The sequence below is a fragment of the Lynx rufus genome, unplaced genomic scaffold (assembly GCF_022079265.1).
Source record: "Lynx rufus isolate CCGP_SWC_20201006 ecotype Redwood Valley unplaced genomic scaffold, mLynRuf1.p SCAF_8, whole genome shotgun sequence".
NCBI classification, from domain to species: domain Eukaryota; kingdom Metazoa; phylum Chordata; class Mammalia; order Carnivora; family Felidae; genus Lynx; species Lynx rufus.
The window spans coordinates 103,837,072-103,844,419 of NW_025814896.1; the positions used below are offsets into that span (position 1 = coordinate 103,837,072).

Consider the following 7,348-nt stretch of genomic DNA (forward strand, 5'->3'; position numbering starts at 1 on the left):
TGGCTATCACGTTTTGATATTTAAATGCCTAGATTCAAAGCAGTAGCTTTGCAGGGGACCTAGTGTACAATGTGGAATACTGGAAATGGCCACACGTGGGTGTGTGTTCTCCACTGGATACATCAAAGACCAGGGGGACACCGAGGTCTGCCAGCTTCGATGCCAACATCAAGTAAGCAGATGGTGCTGGCAATGTTAGCAGCCATTAAAAATCATGTTTTTCAAGAATATTTAATGACACAGGGAAATATGATCCAATGTGAAGTGAATTGCATCAATACTCCAAACTGTGTACCAACTGTATCTGGTGAATCAGCTGTAATAACACAGGCAGGAGGCAGAGCCAGCCAAACCCTGCTTATTCATTTCCCAGGAAGTGGGAATGGGGAAGAAGCCCCAACAGAAGGTACAGAGCCCTGGAAGGTCAGTTAATACCTGATGGGGCCAGAGTGTGAGGATAATTTTTATGGGCAAGGAGGAGGCAGGGCTGGTGGGAAGATTAGGGGAACACAGTAAAAAAAATTCACCACTGTAGACAAGGTTCATCACTGTAGACAAGGTTCATCACTGTAGACAAGGTTCATCACTGTAGATAAGGTTCATCACGGTAGATGAAGTTCATCACTGCAGACCAGGTCCATCATTGTAGACAAAGTTCGTCACTGTAGACCATGTTCATCACTGTAGGCATGGTTCCTCACTATGAACCATCTCCCCATGAGCCTCCCCTATTGTGTTATTCTACATTGAGTGGAGGCCATCCATTGCTGCCCTCTTGTTTGGCAGTTCCTTGAGGCTCCCCTAAATTCCTGTCTGCATGGTTCTTATTTAAAAAAATTTTTTTAATGTTTATTTATTTTGAGGGAGAGAGAGACAGAGTGTGAGCAGGGGAGGGGCAGAGAGAGAGAGAGGGAGACACAGAATCCGAAGCAGGCTCCAGGCTCTGAGCTGTCAGCGGGGCTCGATGCGGGGCTCGAACTCACGAAACGCGAGATCGTAACATGAGCTGAATTCGGATACTCATGCATCCCTGCATGGTTCTCATTTTTTTTTAGACTACTATTTGAAGGGCAACTTGAATGCAGTCTAGTCCCAGGACTAACGGGTCGGTTTTAATGAATCTACAAGCCTCCAAAGTAAGTTGCACCTGTAATTTTCAATTGTCAACTCTGATAGTTATAAATAACTTGCTTTGGGCAGGGTTGTTCATCTCCATGGGCTTAATGTATTCATATGAATGGAATCTATTAACACAGATTTGTGTGGCCTTTGCAGACAGGGATGTTTAATTATTTTCAGCTGTTGGTTTAGGTAGACATAAAAAGAAAGGAAATTGGTTTGCCATAAGAAGGTGAACAAATGGAAAAGAACAGATTCTGGTGCCAAAGTGATTGTTTTCCATGTGCCATTGGCCCATCATTGCCACCCTTGCAATCCCAGGGTTACCTAAGGAGAGAATGCAGGGTGAGGGGGCTCATATTTTCCTTCAGGGGCCTGAGAACCCAGGGGTTCAGCCACTTCAGTGGTATTCAGGCAGAGGGCATCCTAACGCTTGCTTCTCAGGCAAGTTCCCTTGGCCTCTTCCTCCAGTGATTATTAACAGACCTCAGTGTATTCGTTGGTATTTATGTCATTCCTTCTGAGGGAAAACTTTTGGACGTTCTTATTAAAAATAGAAACAAGAAAAAGAAAAAGGAAGCTTGTATTACTTTAGGAGGAATACATGTTTATTGTTGAAAATTTGCTTATTGGCCCTTTGCTATAAATCCTTCTGGTTCTTTCCTCTTAATTTATTTTTTAAAGTTTATTTTTTTTAAATTTATTTTGAGAGAGAGAGTGAGCTGAGGAGGGCAGAGAGAGAGAGAGAGAGAGAGAGAGAGAGAGAGAGAGAGATTGAATCCCAAGCAGCTCCACACTGCTAGTGTGGAGCCCGATGAGGGGCTGGAACTCATGAACCGTGTGATCATGACCTGAGCCAAAATGCAGAGTCAGACGCTTTACCCACTCAGGCACTCAGGCGCCCCTCTTTTTAAACTTTTATTCTGAAATCTTTATAGAGTCACAGGAAGTTGCAAAGACAGTGCAGAGGCTTCCTGTGTACCCTCCATCTAGTCACCCCACTGGTTACATCTTATATAATTATAGTATGATACCAAACCCAGGAAACTGGCCTTTCTCCTATGTGTGTGTGGTTTTATGCTGTTTTGTCACATGTATAGATTCCTGAAAGCACCAACTCAACCAAGACACAGACCTGCTCCATCACCACAAAGATCCCCGTGTTCTTCCCCTTAAATCATGCTGCCCCATTTCCCCACCATCCCCAACCCTATCAACCACTAATCTGTTTTCCACATTTGTATTTTTATTTTGAAAAGTTATGTAAATGGACTCATGTGACCTTTTGAGGCTCCAGTGTTTTCTCAATGGAGTACAAAGACCCATCCAAGTTGTTGTGTGTACCCACAGTCCATTGCTTTTTATTGTCAAATAGTACTCCATTGTGATGGGTAATTTTATGTGTTAACTTGGCTCGATCAAAGTATTGGCCCAGATATTTGGCCAAATACTATTCTAGATGTTTCTGCCAAGGCTGTGAGGGTAACATTTCAATCAGCAGACTTTGAGTAAAGCAGATTATCTTCCATAATGTCAACAGGCCTCACCCAATCAGTTGAAGGTCCTTTTTTTTTTTTTAATGTTTATTTATTTATTTTGAGAGAGGGAGACAGAGAATCATCAGCAGGCTCCTTGCTGTCAGTGAAGAGCTCCATGTGGGGCTCAGTCTTAAGAACCTTGAGATCACAATGTCAGCCAAAATCAAGAGCTGGATGCTCAACAGACTGAGCCATCCAGGTGCCCCACAGCATCTGGCTCTTGATTTTGGCTCAGGTCATGGTCTCACGGTTGTGAGATCGAGCCCTGTGTCAGGCTCCACACTGAGCACGGAGCCTGCTTGGGATTCTCTCACTCCCTCTCTCACTGCCCCTTCCCCACTCACTTGCATACGTTCTCTCAAAAATAAATAAATAAACAGAAAAAAAGTGAGTCAGAGGCTTAATTGATTCAGACACCCAGGCACCCCCAGTTGAAGGTCTTAATAGGAAAAAGAAGAAATACCTGGATTCTCCCAAGAAAGAGAAGCCTGTCGGCAGGCTGCCTTCAGATTTGAGTTGTCACATCTACTCTTCCCTGATTTTCCAGCCTGCCAGCCTGCTCTGCAAATGTCAGCTTCCAGTTACCTGAGCCAGTTCCTTCAACGCTTTTTCTCTCCATATCTCTGTGTCTGTGTCTGTGTCTGTGTCTGTGTCTGCGTCTGTGTCTGCATTTGCATCTGTGACTGTGTCTGTGTCTGGAGAACCAGGATTAATAATCCTTACTATGGTTGCACCACACTTTGTGTAGCTATTCACCCATCGAAGGACATTTCGATTACTTTGCTCTTGGCTATTACATACAAAAAAGCAACAATAAAAACTGTGTATAAGTTTTCTCACCCACCGTGGAGCCCAGTGCAGGGCTTGAACTCATGACCCCGACATCAAGACCTGAACTGAGATCAAGAGTCAGGTACTTAACCGACTGAGCCACCCAGCACCCCCTGTGTATAAGTTTTCATGTGAACATAAGTTTTTATTTCTCTGGGATAAATGCCCGGGATTGCAACTGCTGGGTCATGAGATAAGTGTGTGTTTAATTTTTAAGAAACCACCAAATGGTTCTCCGGAGCGCCTGCACAATTTTACATTCCTACCGGCAATGGATGAGAGATCTAGCTTCTCCCAATTCTCACCCGCATTTGGTATTGTTGCTATTTTTTTAACTTTATCAATTCCGATAGGTGAGTTGGGTTAGCTCCCCTTGGACTTAATTTGCACTTCCCTAATGGCTAGTGTTGTTGAATATCTTTTTACGTGCTTATTGCCATTTGTATTTTCTCTTCAGTGAAATTTCTTTTTCTTTCTTTGCCTTTTTTCTAATTGGATTGTCTTTTCCTGTTGAATTTTGAGAGCTTGGTATATATATTAGTAATGATAATAAATAATACATAATATAATTAATATTATAATAATATAATATAATATAATATATAATATAATTATAATATTAATATTATATTAATTATATTATTATATTAATATAATATAATATTATATTCCAAATATGAGTGCTTTGTTAGATATGTGGTTTGCAAATAATTTCTCCAGTCTGTAGTAGGCAGAATTTTAAAGATGTCCTCCCAGAATTCCCCTTTCCCTGATTATTCAATCAAACATTAACCTGGGTAGTGCTGTGAAGAGACTTTTCAGATGCAATTAAGGTTGCTAAGTGGCCAACTTTATTTATTTATTTATTTTTTAATTTTTTTTTCAACGTTTTTTATTTATTTTGGGGACAGAGAGAGACAGAGCGTGAACGGGGGAGGGGCAGAGAGAGAGAGAGACACAGAATCGGAAGCAGGCTCCAGGCTCCGAGCCATCAGCCCAGAGCCTGACGCGGGGCTCGAACTCACGGACCGCGAGATCGTGACCTGGCTGAAGTCGGACGCTTAACCGACTGCGCCACCCAGGCGCCCCATTGGCCAACTTTAAAATAGGGAAGATTATCCTGAATAATCTAGATAGGCTCAATGTAAACACAGGAGCCTTTTAAAGTAGAAGAGGAAGTGGAAGAAAGAGAGAGAGAGGGCAGAGAGAGGGAGAGAGGGAGGGAGAGAGAGAAATGGAAAGTGGAGGAGGAGGAGGAAGAACAAGAAGAGGAGGAGGTTAGAATGATTTCAAGTGTGAGAAGGATTTGATTTACCATTGCTGACTTTGAAGATGGATGAAAGACACGGGACCATGAGCCAAGGAATGCAGATGTCTAGAAGCTAAGAATGATCCCAACCTGACAGCCACAAGGAAATGGTAACCTTTGTCGTACAACTGCGTGGAACTGAGCTTGGCCAACAACCAGAATGAGTCTGGAAGATTAATTAGCAGAGCCTCTAGAAAGGCACACAGCGCTCCTGCTATGGCAAATCTAGGGCGGAGAAACCAGCTGAGCCTACAAGCCTTCTGACTTCAAAACTGTTAGATAATAAACGGGTGTTGTTTTAAGCTGCTGCATTTGTCGTAATTTGTTATGGATGCAATCGAGAATTAATACACAGTCTGCAGTTTGTCTTGTCATCCTCTTAACAAGATCTCTCCCAGAGCAAATTTTTTAATTTTGATGAAGTTCAATCTATCAATTATTTTCTTTTGTGGATTGTGCTTTTGGTGTCAAGTTTAAGAACTCTTCCCCAAGTTCTAGGTTCGGAAGATGTTTTCTTATGTATTTTTTGAAATCATATAGTTCACATTTTACCTTTGACGAAGTGATCTGTTTACAGTTAATTTTTGTACAAGATGTGAAGTGTTGGTTAAGGTTCTTTTTTTGCCTTTGGTTATCCAATCACTTCAACACCAGTTGTTGAAAAATTACCCATCGAATTGCTTTTGCACATTTGTTACAAACCAGTTGACTATTGTTGTGTGGGGCCATATTTTTTTTTCCTGTTCTGTTCCACTGGTCTACGTGTCTGTTCCTCTGCCATTAACACATAGTCCTGATTACCATAGCTATATAATAAGTCTTACAACTGGGTTGAATGACTCCTCTCATTTTATTCTTTTTCAAAATTATTTTAGCTGTTCTAATTCCTTTGTTTCTCCACACAAATTTTGGAATAAACTTGCTTATATTTACAAATACCTTGCTGAGATTTTGATAAGAGTTATGTTAAATCTGTACATCAAATTGGGGAGAATTGACATCTTTGCTATGTTGGGTATTACAATCCATGAATGTCGTGTGTCTGTCTGTTTTTTATTTTTATTTCTTTCAGCAGCAGCTTTCAGACCTTGACATGTAAGTCCGGTATATCTTTTGTTAGATTTATACCTAAGTATTTCATTTTTAAAGAGATTGTAAATGGTATTGTCTGTTTAATTTTGATTTCTGTGTATTCATGCTAAGATATGGAAATAGAGTTAATTGTCCTTTGTAGATCCTTTATCTTGTGACTTTAATAAAACTGTTTTATTAGTTCCAGGAGGTTTTTTGTTTGTTTGTTTTGTTTTGTTTTGGAGTATGTGTGTCTGGTAGATTCCATACATGGAGACCCTCACATCATCTGCAAAGAACAACACTTTAGATTCTTTTTTCTGATCTGTAAGCCTTTCACTTTTTAAAAAATCGTATTTATTTATTTATTTATTTATTTATTTATTTATTTATTTATGTCTTATTGCCTTAGCTAGAACTTCCAGTACTATGTTGATAATAGCAGTGAGGACAGACATCCTTACCTTGTTCTTGACCTTAGGTGGAAAGTGTTCAGTCTTTCATCATGAAGTTTGATGTTAGCTATAGTTTTTTGATAGATGTTCAAAGCTGAGGAAATTCGCCTCTATTCACAGTTTTCTGAGAGTTTTTGTCATGAGTAGGTGTTGAGTTTTGTCAAATGTTCTTTCCGCATCAATCGCTATGATCATGTGATTTGTCTTCTTTCACCTATTGATGTGGACCACAATGATTGGTTTCTGAGTATTGAACCAACCTTGCATCTCTGAAATAAACCCCACTTGATCATGTGGTATTCTTTGCGTGTACTGCTAAGCCTGGTTTATTGATACTTTGTTAAGAATTTCAGCATCTATGGGCACCTGGGTGGTTCAGTTGGTTAAGCGCCTGACTCTTGGTTTTGGCTCAGATCATGATCTCATGGTCCGTGAGTTTGAGCCCCACATTGGGCTCCATGCTGACAGTGCGGAGCCTGCTTGAGATTTTCTGTCTCCCTATCTCTCTGCCTCTTTCCCATTCTCTCTCTCTCTCTCTCTCTGTCACTGTCTTTCTCTCTCTCTCTCAAAATAAATAAGCTTTAAAGAAAAAAGAATTTTAGCATCTGTATCCATGAGTTCTATTGGTCTGTGGTTTTCTTTTTTTGTACTGTCTTTGTCTGATTTCATATCAGGTAATACTAGATTCATAAAAATCAATTGAGAAGTTTTCCCTTCTTTTCTGTTTTCTGGAAGAAATTGTGGAAATTTATGTTAATTTTTTTTAATATTTGTTAAAATTCCCTTCAGTGAAATAATCTGGGCCAGGAGGTTTCTTCTTAGGGGGTTTTAAAATTAAGAGTTAATTTCTTGATTAGTTATAGGGCTATTCATAGTATCTGTTTCATCTTGTATGAGCTGTGGTAGTTGGTCATTTTCAAGGAACTGGTTTATTTCATCTAAGTTGTCAAATTTATGCTCATAATGTTTTTCATAGTATTTCCTTATTACTCACATAATGTCTGCTGTGATCTGTAGTTTTGTCC

General features: G+C 40.1%; 1 long non-coding RNA gene across 1 annotated transcript; it reads left to right on the top strand.

The window, feature by feature from the left end:
* Positions 1–1,053: 1,053 nt before the first annotated feature.
* On the top strand, positions 1,054–6,078 carry LOC124504333 (uncharacterized). The gene is made up of 2 exons (XR_006960377.1): positions 1,054–1,136; positions 4,821–6,078. It is a non-coding gene; the product is annotated as an uncharacterized LOC124504333 (long non-coding RNA).
* Positions 6,079–7,348: the final 1,270 nt, after the last annotated feature.